We start from the raw sequence: 12504 nt of genomic DNA, 5'->3' as shown, positions 1-12504 counted from the left end.
CAAAACTTAGGTTTGGGTTGGTAGACTATTGAATGGAAGTATTTACAGTCTGCAGGAGGTTTGCTTCAAGCCCTGACTTTTTGTACAGCACCACAAATGAAAAAGTTGTCTGTACTGTATAATATTTGAACATGTACCTCGGGGATTGGTACAAAATGTAGTTATTCATGGTTCCCAGGTTTTGCATCCTAATGATTGTATTTACGTGTCTATACACACAAAGGTTGGAAGATGTCACCATATTGCAGGGGAGTTTTGGGCTGTTGAAACACTGGTACTAGATAATACGTTGACTTTTTTGTTTTTTTGGCGGCTTTTGGACGTAGTTATGGAAGAAATAGGAAAACCAAGCAACAGGTAATAACCTTTTAACAGGTGAGACGTTATCTTACACTCTTTTCATGTAACTTGCTTATGGCTGTCAGTTAAAGAAAAACCATGGAGACCTTAGTTTGCAGTTGGATTAAAAAGTGATCATCGGTAGAGCTCGTTTCCCGACAGACTTGTGCACATCCCAAACTAAAATAGCTACTGTGAGAATGACAGTGATAATTTTGGTCATGGTAACTAACACGAGGCGCAAACTTGCGTACTTCGTAGTTCGAACTTGACAAGTTTGATTCTGATGTACGTCGGACCGTCATGCTGGAAGTGGAACAGCAAATAAACAAAATGCGTTCTAGGATACCTGTCCCATTTTCACACAAAGTACTCCGTGATGAATGACCAATAAGACGGGTGGAGAAAGTACACGTCTGGGTATTTGGACTGTACTTGGCCAGATGAGTTCTTGGACAGCAACTGAGGACGTTTCACAAGAACTGAGTATATTTATTTGCATGCTAACATTATCATCAACATAATGGTACATCTACAGTTTGTCCTGATTTTACACTGCATATGTTACGGGTTTCAATATGGAACTGGAGTAACAAATGATTTTTTTTTCTCTTCCTTCTGGTTGCTGGGATCCACCGCTCTTCACTTCCCTGGAAAACCGAACCAATGAATTTAGTGTGTGAAAGAACGAGCCGCCATCTTCTGCTCCGAAACTCTGTCTGTTTATTACAAACTTTCAAAATCATGGCATAAAAATAAACATTCCCTAGTGTAATCTTGTTTCAGTTTTAAAGTCCATTTGTTAGTTTAAATTTGAATAAATCAATATAGTTGTCTTTTTTTCACACATCTGAAGGCAACATTTTCCACATACACATTCACAGAAATAACCATGTCTTTATAAAAATAAACATCACTCTTTCTTTCAAGTGCAATAATCCAAAGAATAGATCATGTGTTTTTCACTTATAGGTATTTTTGTTCTTTAACTCAAGAAATCCACTGTCATACTAATGTAATCATGTAAATCATAAACCCTCTTTGGCTTTAGATGAATATTTAAATGACTTCAGTCATAACCATGAAACATCATACACATAGGGACAACTGCTTAAATTGTAATGCATTTTTGAACACAGACCAGACATATAATTACTTCTCTGTAACTTCAGGATTAACTTTGTTCCTTGAACACTAACATTTCCTTCATCACATGTCATTCATAACACATCAGGATACCTCAAAACCGAAATTTAAAACATGCCAGGGAGTGAGGACACTAGCACACAAAATCACACATACAGAGTCGCAGTTCACACATGCTAACTAGCCACTAGCGCCATTGTTTTGAGAAGTCCACACCTGCCGCTTATAAACGCAGCTCTTCAACTCGGTTACACACATCAGAAATTCAACAAACTTATCACAGCTACAATACACCACTACCCACTTCAGGAGGAAATAGTCTCTATAAGTTTTACCGGGTACTGACCTGGAAAACCGAACCAATGAATTTAGTGTGTGAAAGAACGAGCCCCCATCTTCTGCTCCGAAACTCTATCTGGAGGGAGAGGGAGGAGTCTCTCAAATTAGGTACCGCGGTGTAACGATACCCGCACTTTGGTTCCACCTGATTATTTCCTTCCTACATTAATACTGATCTTATCAATAAAATGTTGAAATTATGTTAAACACTGAGCTGGTTATTGCCGACAGTAAAAAGAACACCGTGTAGAATACTAGTCATGTAAATAATGAATTTTCTCTTATGCTCTCACATAAGTGTATCACACACTCCCCAACAAATAAAAGTGGCTCCTGACACCAAATATTCTGGATGATACAACTCGGAACATTGCTTACATTTACTTTCTTTTCTTTGTTTTTTTTTTCCCTTTACAAAAGACATGTGAACCATCAATAAGTGTATCCCTTTGAATCCCATAAAGTGTGAAATGTATAATGTGCGTGTTTCGGATCTCAACAGGTGAGTATGGAATGTATGTAATTGTCTTTCTTGGTGTCTCATCCACAATGGGCTGGGTATACGACAGGTAGGTAGGGGTATGGGGTGATGGATGGGGGCTGGAAGGGGTGGAAGTATGATGGACAGAGACACTGGTGAGTACATCTTACTGGCTGGACCCCAACTGCGCTCACTGTGGGTCGTGGCTGATAAGCTGGTTGACCCAGAGATGGGTAAGTGAACACATAACCTGGCCGTCTTTCTCTCGTGGACTGTCTCAGGGGGACCTGATGTTCAGGTTGTGGTGCGGGGACATTGTTCTCTTGATGGACAGTGTGCAGTTCCTCTTGGGGCTGCTCCACATCTAGTTCATCCTCACTGGATACCCCCCGTTCCTCACCTCCAACACTTTCTCCTTCCTGTTCAGGCTCTGTATGAGTTGCTTCTCCCAGATAGGTCTCAGCCTGTTCTGATCTGTTTTGGAAGTCAGAGGTGGTAGGTGCGTCAGGTAAGTGACTCTCAGCTCTTGGTTTCTCCACCGGTATTCGCAACCAGTAACGAGGCACGCATTCCTCTTCCTCAGAATCGCTTATGTCTGGGCTCTGTCTCTCATGTGGGGATTTGGGGATGTCTGAAACTCTCTTAGTTCTCTTTTGTGACTCAGCTGTGCTGGTGGTCGGGTTCTGGAGAGGCTCTACAGGTAGGTCATTCACTTGTAACAGGAGGTTCCTGTGCAGAGTACGAACTGGCCGACCTCCTGCCTCAGGGCTTACTTTGTAGACAGGGTTTTCTCCAACCTGTTCTCTCACGATGTAGATAAGCTGCTCCCAGTATGGTCTAAGCTTTCCAGGGCCCCCTCGTTCACTGAGGTTGCGTACCAGGACTCTGTCCCCAGGCTGTAGAACCACTCCTCTGCTTCTTTTATCGTAGTATGTCTTTCCTTTTGAGCTGGACTGTCGGCTGTTTGCGTTTGCTATTCGATATGCCTCAATCATTTTTCCTGCCCATTTCTCAGCATATCCCCTAGGTCCATTGGTTTCAGCTCGCTCATCTGTTATGAGGCCGAAGAGGAGATCGACCGGAAGGCGAGGATGTCGGCCATACAACAAATAGTACGGGGAGAAACCTGTGGCCTCGTGCTTCGTACAATTGTATGCATGAAGTACATGGGGCAGGTGGTCCTTCCAATTCTCCTTCTCTTTCTCTCCCAGGGTCCGGAGCATCTGCAGTAGCGTGCGATTGAGTCTTTCTGCCGGATTGCCCTGGGGGTGGTACGGAGACGTTCTCGAGTGGGCAACACCAGCTAACTGCCTGAGAGTTTTGAAGAGTTCATTCTCAAACTCTCGACCCTGGTCATGATGGAGTTTGGCTGGGTACCCGAATCTGGGGATGAAATCATTGAACAGCCGATCTGCAGCTGTTTTACCAGCCTTGTTTCGGGTGGGGTAGGCTTGTGCAAATCTGGTGAAGTGGTCAACCACTACCAGAATATACTCACATCCACCTCTGCAGGCCTCCAGGTGAAGAAAGTCGATGCACACCAGCTCGAGGGGCGAGCTTGATGTTATACTGCCCATGGGTGCCCTTTCATGTGTGGCTGGCTTCTTTTGTTTAATGCAGGGGCACTTTCTGGTCACATACTCCTCTATCTCTTTTTTCATGAAAGGCCAGTAAAATCGCTCCCTCGCTAAGCTCAGAACCTTCTCAACGCCAACATGACTCATGTTGTTATGTAGCTGGGAGAATACTGTTTGCTTGTAGGTGGCGGGCAGCACCAGTTGTTGTCGACCTGCACTCTTCCTGTAGAGAAGGTCATCCTCTATGTGCAATCTGTTCCACTCTCTTAACAGCCTCCTTGTGTGTGTGTCGATTCTGCCCATGTCATCTTCTGTTAGTCGTGTGCCGTTTCCCTTCAGCTCCATAATTTTCCCAATAGCGGGGTCTTTTCTTTGTTCCCTCACCAGCTCATCGTGACTGATTGCCTGCAGAGGCTCAACATGAGGTTGGCTCTGGGATGTTAAGTTGAGGGCTGCCACCCAGGCTACATCTCCCTGTTGTGCTCTGCGACCTCCTTCCCATACAGCACACACTGCCTCCTCCGACAGCTCTTCCGTACACTCAGCCATGAAGGTGTCGATGTCCAGGGGGCAGCGTGATAAGGTGTCCGCATCGATGTTGGTTTTGCCTGGCCGGTATTTGATGTCAAAGTGGAAATCGGCCAGCTGCCCCACCCACCGGTGACCCACTGCGTTGAGCTTGGCCGTACTCAGGATATATGTGAGGGGGTTATTGTCTGTGAAGACTGTGAAATGCGGGGCGTAGAACAGATAATCCCGGAATTTGTCACATATCGCCCACTTCAACGCCAGGAACTCCAGCTTTCCGCTGTGTAGGTGATAATTCTGTTCCGCTGGCGTTAGTGTGCGTGACCCATATCCAATCACCCTCATCTTGTCATCCTGGTTCTGATACAGAACTGCACCGAGACCCTTTTGGGAGGCATCTGTGTGGAGTGTGAAGGGGCGGTTGAAATCGGGGTACGCCAGCACTGGGGGTTTGGTCAGCCGGTCCACAAGTTGTTCAAGGACCTGTTGGTGCTGTGAGGTCCAATCTACTGGGGTTCGGGAGGACTGCTGGTGGCATTTTATTCTTCCGTGTGGTGGCTTGGGCTGAGGGGTGTCGGGCTTTGACTGGAGTAGGTCGTAAAGGGGCTTGGCTATACGTGAGAAGTCCTGCACGTATGTTCGATAATAGCTCAGGAACCCAAGCAACTGTCTGACGTTCCCAACTGTCTGTGGTGTCTTGTGTTTCAGTGCCCGCACTGCTTCAAGGTCTTTGGGGTCCATTTTCACCCCTTCCGCTGACACCAACCGGCCAACATATCGAACCTCTTTGCGGAAGAGCTCACATTTCTCCGGTTTCAGCTTTACCCCGTGACGTTGCAGGGCTTGGAGGACTCGGCGTAAGACCTGCACATGCTCATCAAAGGACCTGGAGAAGCACAACACATCGTCGAGGTAAGGGATGCAGCATTCATCTCTCAGCTCATCGAGCATCCCTTCCATGCTCCTTTGAAAGGCTGCTGGTGCGTTGGATAACCCAAAGGGTATTCGGACCCACTCGTAGAGTCCCCATGGGGTTATGAATGCAGTCCGGTACCTTGATCCTTCGGCAATAAAGCCCTGGTGGTAGGCTTTCCCCTGATCCAGGATCGAAAACCAGGCATATCCTCCCAGAGAGTCAGTGAGGTCCTGGATTCTAGGAAGAGGGTGACGGTCTGGCACGGTTTTGTTGTTGAGGAGGCGGTAGTCGACACACAGGCGTAAGGACCCATCTTTCTTTCTCACACAGATGACAGGAGCTGCATAAGGCGACTGGGACTTCACGATCCACCCTTTAACCAACAGCTCCTGGATGTACTCCTTAACTTCCCTGTAGAGTGGTTTCGGGATGGATGCGTAGGCCCTCTGAACTGGGATGTCATCCTTGGTCCTGATCTCCATCTGTAGGGAGGGGATGCATCCTATGTCGTCGCTACTACGAGAGAATGCTCCACATTCCTCATGGAGCACTTCCTTCACCACCTGTTGTTGTTCAGGGCTCAGGTGACTGATATCAACAGGAGGAAGCCAGGACTCTGGTGGAGAGGTGCTGGGAGAAGCAATGCCATTAACATCGGCTGTTGTCATCTTTCGCGGTGTGGAATCAGCCTGGTGTGACTCTGGTGCACCGGTCTCAATAATCTTGATGACATGCTGGATGGTTCCCAGAGAGGTTCTCCTTGGCACCGTGACCTCATGTTTTGAGTGATTGGAGATGGGCACCTTAACATAAGGCCGCCGAGTGTTATCAATCTCCAAGAGGCCTTCTCCTACACTCAACTGTCCTAAGGCAGCACTTTCCTCAACAGGTTCATATAGAACAAGGGGGTTAGAGGCATCAAAGTTTGGGGGTACCCTACACCACACATGAACGGTTCTGCCAGGGGGAATGATGGCGTTGTCTTTACCCACTCTTATGGTGACGGGATCACAGTATGTCCTAGGCTGCACCTGGATAAAACTCACAATGGCCTCTGCCTGTTCTTCCTCTATTCCAAATGCACTGCGGAGAAGGCTGATAACTGTTGCGACTGCTTCGCCGGAAGACTCCTTCCTTTTTATGATCTCCTCCAGTACATTGGCTCCTAACAGGGGCTGGGACAATGGTGACTGGCTGACTAGGAAAGGGGCCTGTATGGTAAGATTGGGGTCGTCATTCCCTGCAAGGTTGACAGTGAGCTCAACCCATCCACTGTACGGGATGGCATCGCCAGTGACTGCATAGATGCCAAGTTCTTCCTCTACCAGCTCAGAAAGGGGTCTTACTGTATAATTGGGGATGTGAGTGTCAGCCCATTCTTGGTCAATCATGCTCACCTGTGAGCCTGAATCAAACAGGACTGTCGCTGGGTAACCACCAATCAAACATTTCAGCAGACTTTTCTTTCCAACTAGGGGTACCTTGCAGGTGACATTACTCTGGCAGGCAAGTGCGTGTGGCTTTTGTTGTTTGTTTTGCTTGGGGTGTCTTGTTACTTGATTGGGGATGTGGCCTACTGCTTGGGACTGAAGCTGCTCACCGGTCTCTGGGCGTCCCTCCACAGAGACCGAGCCCCGTTTCCCTGCACCTTGACTCGTTTCAAGCATCCCACTGCTCTATGTCCTGCCTCTCCACACGCGAAGCAGTGGTTACACTCCTGTAAATTCTGCTCAGTACATTTTGGGCAACGAGCTGTTCTGCCTCTCACATGGGTTGCGGGTGTGGTTGGGTAGACCTGCAGTGGTTGGGCAGACCTGTTGGGGGGTAGTTGAGAGGGGGAGTGGGTCTGGATCTTGGCTGGCATAAGGGCTGGCATAGCTAGAGAGTGAGGCACCTGTGCATTTGCTGCCTGCTGATCAATCAAAGAAGCCACCATGTGTGTCAGGGTTTCCACCTGGGCACTGAGCTGTTGTATTGTCTGGAGATTTTTATTGTCTACTGCTGTATCCCATGACTTGTCGTTGTTGTGACAGTCTCCCGTCCCAACCTTGGCACTGTGCGCTTGTGTTGTCTTCTGTCGGGGCGGTTGACCAAGTCTGCGCTGGTGCTCATTCTCATCGCTTATTATCTTCATGACCTGGCGAAGAATTTCCTCATCTGTGACTTGACTGTTTGAGGTAAGAGGCCTCAGTCTCTGCCGGAGGTCTGCATGTTTTGTCCCCAAGCCCTGGTAAATAGTATGGAGGAAGACTTCTTGGATGGTCTTAGAATCATATGAGATGTCTGAACTGGCCTGCCGGGACTGGAAAAGGAGTTTCTGCTTGAGCCCAATCATGCGGTATAGAAACTGCTGGGGTGTTTCTTGGTCTGATTGTCTGGCGCACATCAATTCCTGGAACATCTCAGTCGTTGCTTTCTCACCGAGGTGGGACCTGAGGAAGCCTTTGAGTTCAGATACTGTAATTGAATCTTTATTTACAAGCATGTCCTTAAAGGCCCCCGGCTTAATGATCCTCAACACCCCTCTGACAACCTCTGCCTCTGCAAAGCCCTCTCTCACTCCCTCGTCGATTTGTTTACTGATATTGTTGAAATTTAAATCAGAGTTTTGATCTCCAACCTGACCTCCATGTACTTTGAAGTCTCTACGCTGCAGGTAGGAGAGGTCCTTCAGCACTAGTGGTCTCTCTGAGATCATCTGTGGCATACAGTATGACTCTGACTCACCTTGGTGGGGGTAAGTTGCGGCTGGCAGGGTTGCTGTAGAGCCACACTGTCGGAGTTTCTCACCCAGCTCTGCATACACCTGTCTCAGTTCTTCTACTGACTGTATCGTTGCATTGGTATGGGTGTTGGGGTGGGGTTGTGGTTGCGTAACTCCGCTGTTACGGTGGGAATCAGGTTGTGGTACAGAGTTTGGGATTGTAGTGGATGGACTGTGACTAGGTGTAACACGTGTGCTACCATCACTCAATGCATTAACAGGAAAATTGACAGGAGCATCAACATCCATTACTTTAGATATCAAATCATTTAAAACCAACAACTGACTCATACCTTCATCCTCAAGTCCTAGCAAAGTGTCAGACTGCATGTAAGAGACAACATACTCCATACAACCTTCTTCATCATTAGGATTCAGCTCTCCTTTGTGCTGGCTGTCGATCGCAAGGTCTTTTGCAACCTGATAGATGTCGTTACTCGAGAGTCTGAATAATTGTTTCTTGATACTCCACACTAGTTCTTTACGAGCTGCTGACATGGTGCGTGTAGTTCTGATGTCACCTTATATTTTGTTAGTTCAGTAAATCAGCAGCGTGGTGACTTGGCAAGCAATGTGTGTGTGTGTGTGTATTGACCTCCTGATCACAGATGTACGATGGCCACAGGATCAGTGGTGTGGCCCTCAGGTAAGTAGCGTGCGCTGGCCCCAGGAACAGCAATGTGGCTCAGCGGTGACTGGTGTGCGTTGGCCTCACGATCAGCAATGTGGCTCAGCGATGTCTGGTGTGCGCTGCCCCCAGGGACAGCAATGTGGCTCAGCGGTGACTGGCGTGCGTTTGGCCTCAGGATCAGCGGAGCGGCTCCTTGCGAGGTGAAGATCTCTTATCTCCTTGGTTTCCCTCCTTGGACACCCACGGGTTGACTCCTGGCCTGCAGCAGCGTCTTGTCTCCTTGGTCACGTGGTTCTGGTATCTCTGGATCTGCTCCTACGATGGTTATGATGAGGAGAGATCCCGGACGAGCCCCCACAGTTTGTTACGGGTTTCAATATGGAACTGGAGTAACAAATGATTTTTTTTTCTCTTCCTTCTGGTTGCTGGGATCCACCGCTCTTCACTTCCCTGGAAAACCGAACCAATGAATTTAGTGTGTGAAAGAACGAGCCGCCATCTTCTGCTCCGAAACTCTGTCTGTTTATTACAAACTTTCAAAATCATGGCATAAAAATAAACATTCCCTAGTGTAATCTTGTTTCAGTTTTAAAGTCCATTTGTTAGTTTAAATTTGAATAAATCAATATAGTTGTCTTTTTTTCACACATCTGAAGGCAACATTTTCCACATACACATTCACAGAAATAACCATGTCTTTATAAAAATAAACATCACTCTTTCTTTCAAGTGCAATAATCCAAAGAATAGATCATGTGTTTTTCACTTATAGGTATTTTTGTTCTTTAACTCAAGAAATCCACTGTCATACTAATGTAATCATGTAAATCATAAACCCTCTTTGGCTTTAGATGAATATTTAAATGACTTCAGTCATAACCATGAAACATCATACACATAGGGACAACTGCTTAAATTGTAATGCATTTTTGAACACAGACCAGACATATAATTACTTCTCTGTAACTTCAGGATTAACTTTGTTCCTTGAACACTAACATTTCCTTCATCACATGTCATTCATAACACATCAGGATACCTCAAAACCGAAATTTAAAACATGCCAGGGAGTGAGGACACTAGCACACAAAATCACACATACAGAGTCGCAGTTCACACATGCTAACTAGCCACTAGCGCCATTGTTTTGAGAAGTCCACACCTGCCGCTTATAAACGCAGCTCTTCAACTCGGTTACACACATCAGAAATTCAACAAACTTATCACAGCTACAATACACCACTACCCACTTCAGGAGGAAATAGTCTCTATAAGTTTTACCGGGTACTGACCTGGAAAACCGAACCAATGAATTTAGTGTGTGAAAGAACGAGCCCCCATCTTCTGCTCCGAAACTCTATCTGGAGGGAGAGGGAGGAGTCTCTCAAATTAGGTACCGCGGTGTAACGATACCCGCACTTTGGTTCCACCTGATTATTTCCTTCCTACATTAATACTGATCTTATCAATAAAATGTTGAAATTATGTTAAACACTGAGCTGGTTATTGCCGACAGTAAAAAGAACACCGTGTAGAATACTAGTCATGTAAATAATGAATTTTCTCTTATGCTCTCACATAAGTGTATCACACATACCATATTAAATGTGTTAATGTGGCTTATCTTATAGATTCTTGATATTTCTAGAGAGTTTATTTTAGTATATTTTACCGTGTGAATCACTTACAAAGCTTACTGATGCATAAACAACAGGTTTTGGACCAGTAGCACATTTAAAACCGGAGCCATACTGAGTGTGCTAAAGGGACTTGTTGGAGTCTTTGACTTCCAAATATTGAGAAAAGTGTGAAATCTTGGACTCACTGCTCACTTTTAAGCCTCCTCTCTCCTGAATGATAATTCCCTTTCATTGATTTTTACCAGAAAACATCGGAAATACTGAGCAGCCGTTTGCACTATTCAAATCTACGTTTTCATTCCAGCCTCTCTCAAACCATTCCTTCTGTTTAAAATGATGAGGTTCTTTGCGCTATTACTGAAATGTTCTGGGTTTCGTTGGAGAATTGCTTACGGCAGCAGTGTCGTCAATTGATTTTAGTTTGGGGGCCTGATTCGACAACTCCAGATTTTTCCCTTTCAAAACCGTTTATGAACAGCCTGAAATATTCATTCATTCATTTTCTGTAACCTCTTGTCCCCTCTAGGGTCGCGGGTCCCAACTGTCCTTGGGGCGAGAGGCCGGGTACACCCTGGACAGGTCTCCAGTCTATCGCAGGGCTAACACAGAGAGACAGACAACCATTCACGCTCACACCTACGGCTAATTTAGAATCACTAATCAACCTAACAAGCATGTCTTTGGATGGTGGGAGGAAGCCGGAGTACCTGGAGAGAACCCACGCAGACACAGGGAGAACATGCAAACTCCACACAGAAAGGCCCCAGTCGGCCGTTGGATTCAAACCCAGAGCCTTCTTGCTGTGAGGCATCAGAGCTAACCACTATGCCACTGTGCCGCCCACAACCTGAAATATTTTTAGAAAAATAAGTGCAATTTCAGCACATTGCTGGATGATGCCTGCTGTTTAGTTCTGGCTCCCAGCCTCATGAGCTCTTAGTAAAACAGTGCAACCGTTACTGGACATATTAGGAAAAGGTCCCAGTTTTACTGAACAATCACAGTTAATGTCTTCTATGTTATTTTCATCCCGCGGGCCAGATTGGACCCTGGACCCCCGGTTTATGGTATACCTGCTGTGAGACTATTGAAATGGCAGTGACCACAGTCTACTGTGCTGAATTAATGTGTCTGAGAATGTGACACAGGGTAATGTGGAGGACTGTGAGCAACAACCCCAGGGGGATCCTCAAAACTAGTCCTCAGGTTACGGCTTCAAACTCTATTTTATCAAGGCAACAGAGCTCTGAATGTGTGTGTGTGTCTCCTTCGATATCTATTCCTGTTTGTATTCCTCTATTCTATTCTCCTGCATTATGATTATTGACATTTTCTCGCGGCCTGAAAAATCACTTTTGAAGTCAGACAGTGGCGTGTGTTACAGAAAATGGTTTTGCCTTGTATTATATTTCTGCTGTCCAGCGGCATGTGTGTTTACCCACTGCCATCATTTGATCTATGACAGCGTTAAGGCAATTTGCGGCGACTAGAGATGCCGTGAATTTGTTTGGCCTGCAAGTGTACGTGTGTGGACTTTACTGCAGTTTTATAGTCCATTACAAGCTCTTTACGGCAGCCTCATGGCCCCATTTTGTTCTTTTTATTCTGTGCCTCTTTATGGTGTTAAGTAGCTAAATAATGATGGCAGAAGTACGACTGGAGCTGCTGCTCACTCAAAGACACAGGCAGGCGTTTTTTTTGGCAGGAGAGGCGGCCAAGCACCACTACAGCTACATTTCCACCCGACTGTCAAGCTGTCCAACCGCAGACTTGTGTCGGAGTTGTGTTTGTTTCCGCTCATTTGCTCGATGCAGATAAAATACGCTTCCTGGAATACGCCACAGAAAACAGAAATGTGTTTTGAAAACTGATTAGTGCCACTCCTCAGTGACAGCTAGCTTTGGTCATACTTCAAGCTGTCTAGAGATGGAAAAAAAAACAAAAAACATTTATATAGCCGTTCTGTAATGGCCATGCATTCTTATGTGAGGCTTAACCCTTTAATAATCAACAAATGTGTCTAGAATTTGACTTTATGACCACCTTCCTAATATTGTGTAGGTCTCCCTTGTGCCTCCAAAACAGTTGTAACTCATCAGAGGATGGACATGGGCCTTCTGAGGGTGTCCTGTGGTGTTGTTAT

The sequence above is a fragment of the Chelon labrosus genome (genome assembly GCF_963514085.1).
Source record: "Chelon labrosus genome assembly, chromosome: 8".
NCBI classification, from domain to species: Eukaryota; Metazoa; Chordata; class Actinopteri; order Mugiliformes; family Mugilidae; genus Chelon; species Chelon labrosus.
Note: the sequence above shows the minus strand (reverse complement) of the source record.